Source organism: Myotis davidii, unplaced genomic scaffold (genome assembly GCF_000327345.1).
Source record: "Myotis davidii unplaced genomic scaffold, ASM32734v1 scaffold544, whole genome shotgun sequence".
Taxonomy (NCBI): domain Eukaryota; kingdom Metazoa; phylum Chordata; class Mammalia; order Chiroptera; family Vespertilionidae; genus Myotis; species Myotis davidii.
This window is the reverse complement of record NW_006297018.1, coordinates 2,398,045-2,400,594: the sequence shown is the minus strand read 5'-3', so window position 1 is coordinate 2,400,594 and position 2,550 is coordinate 2,398,045. Positions and strand designations below refer to the sequence as shown.

The 2,550-nt window shown below is 55.1% G+C and overlaps 1 pseudogene; it reads right to left on the bottom strand.

Annotated features, from left to right (window-relative positions):
* Positions 1-1,057: 1,057 nt before the first annotated feature.
* On the bottom strand, positions 1,058-2,149 carry LOC102751546 (annotated as a pseudogene).
* Positions 2,150-2,550: the final 401 nt, after the last annotated feature.

The window sequence follows — 2,550 nt, the reverse complement described above, 5'->3', positions numbered from 1 at the left end:
ATGGCAGTTAATTTGCATATGTAGGCACAATGCAGGGAGGCAAAAGGGAAAGCAGGAAGAAGCCCCCTGCCACTGACAGTGATCAGAAACCCAGGGGGGAGCTAAGAGACATGATCAGAGAATCAGGCGCCTTTGCCACCCTGGCCAGTGATAGCAGGAAGTACGGGTGGAGCCAGCGATGGGAGCTGGGCACAGTCGAAGCTGGCAGTCCGGGGAGCTAGGGGTCCCTTGCCTGGGCCTAAAGTGGAGGCCACGATCATGGGGCCGCTGCAGCTGCAGGTCCCCGCTGCCCGGGCAGGACACCTCGGCCAGAGGCATTAGGCCTGGGCAGGGGCAGAGCAGGAGATCGCAGGGAGCTGGGGGTCCCCTGCCCAGGCCTAATGCCTCAGCCAGAGGTTTTAGGCCTGGGCAGGGTCAGAGCGGGAGATCTCGGGGAGCTGGGAGTTCCCTGCCCAGGCCTAATGCCTTGGCCAGAGGTGTTAGGCCTGGGCAGGGGCAGAGCCTGCAACCGAGGGGAGCTGGGGGTCCCCTGCCAAGGCCTGACACATGCCTGGGACAGAGGCGTCAGGCCTGGGCAGGGGTCAGAGCCAGTGATCGGGGGCAGATAGAGATCCCCTGTCCAAGCCTGACACCACTGGCGGAGGCGTCAGGCCTGGGCAAGGGGCCAATCAGGCGATCAGAGGGTGATGGGGGTCTACACCTCTGGCCGAGGCATCAGGCCTGGGCTGGGGGCAGAACCAGTGATGGGAGGAAATGAGGGTCCCCTGCCCAGGCCTGACACCTCTGTCAGAGGCATCAGGCCTGGGCAAGGGGCCGATCCTGTGATTAGAGGGTGATGTGGGTCAACGCCTGAGGGCTCCCAGTATGTGAGAGGGGGCAGGCTGGGCTGAGGGACACTCCCCCCCCCACACACACACCCAGTGCACGAATTTCGTGCACCGGGCCCCTAGTATTAATATAATGCACTTACATCTACAGCACTCATATGCGGCTCCTTGGTTATGACATCAGAGCTACCCAGACTTTCAGGATAACTGAGGAGAACAAAAATGTAGATTCCTTCTCTTTGTACATTTATTTCTCATATTCTCACTACACATGTTCAGGCAGGTAGAATTTGCCCCAGTATTGTCCCTTCTGGGTCAGGTCATAAGGGCTCAGTACTTTCCGTATCCCTAGCATGTTGGCAGTGGCTATGCACTCAAAGGTCCCAGGGTTTTGGTTGTTATCCTCTTGATCTTTCCGCATCTTCTCTAGGGTTTCACGGCTCATAGCCTTTGCTGGGAAGGGCAACTTGTGGGCAACCTGGTGGAGGAAACTTTGTATCTCTCTGAATTCACAGCTGCCTATCTCTTTAGTGAAGCTGGTGGCCAGTCTTCACAGGAGTCACATAGTGATCAATGGCGCCTTTGCCACTCCCTATATGCTGTCCCATACCCTTGGGGGAGATGGGCTTGAAAGGGGCTAGTACTTGCCATAAGGCAAACATGTTCTTGGGGTCCATAGAGTGGTTGATTGTCAGGCGCATCATTTCAAAATGGCCCCAGTAGAGGTAACCACCACCCAGTGCCAAGATTGCAAAACTGCCTTCTGTGAACTCAGTATCTTCAGTTGAAGGTCCCTGTATGTCACACAAGTTCTTAGGTTCTTTTCGCACTTTTGGCACAAGTGATATTCTTTCAACAAATCTAAGCTTGGCCAGGTTGCATAGGCGCTGTGGTTGCCAAACTCACTGTTTACTCCTGTGCCCCTCCCCCACTCCCTTGTCCCAGATTCTGCTTGCCTTCATCCAGTCCTTCCTATATAGCAGCTCCAGCCTAATGTGTGGCTGTGCTCTTAGTGAAATAGCTGGCTCCTTCTTCAATGCGACCTGGAATGGTCGCTAAAGCTCTAACCAGGCATTCAGCTTTGCAGCCTGCACCCTCTGAGAAATACATTGCCACTAAGCCTGAAAAAAAAAAAAAATCTAAGCTTGGGCCTTTCAGAAATGGAAACATCCTCGAAAGTTGGCACCGGGAGCAGTGTCTTTAGGCCAGCACTGGTGGGTGGGACTGCCCAAGAACCTGATAAAGGCACTCGTAGGAGAGGAGCTCTGGCCTGGGGAAAGCTGACGCCACATGGCCATGCGTGTCCAGCCGCGCCTGGCTTCCCACAGTGACCATGGAGGTTACCTTGACCCAGAGTATGGTGCCCTAGGGCCTGCAGGGATTCGCTGTCCCTATTTTATAGTCAAAATATCGAGGCTCCAGACGCAGGGGTCCTCAAACTACGGCCCGCGGGCCACATGCGGCTCACCGAAAACGTTTATCCGGCCTGCCGGGTGTTTTTGCCGCTGATGCCTGTTGCTTAGCAGTCAACTAGTTTTTTTTAAAACTATAGTCTGGCCCTCCAACGGTCTGAGGGACAGTGAACTGGCCCCCTGTTTAAAAAGTTTGAGGACCCCTGCTCCAGAGGGTAAGTCACACAGCACAGTAAGCAGAGATCCTCAGCCAATTCTCCCCAACCCTGCCCTTTGCTTGCATCCTACCCTAAGGTTGGCTGTAGGTCTGC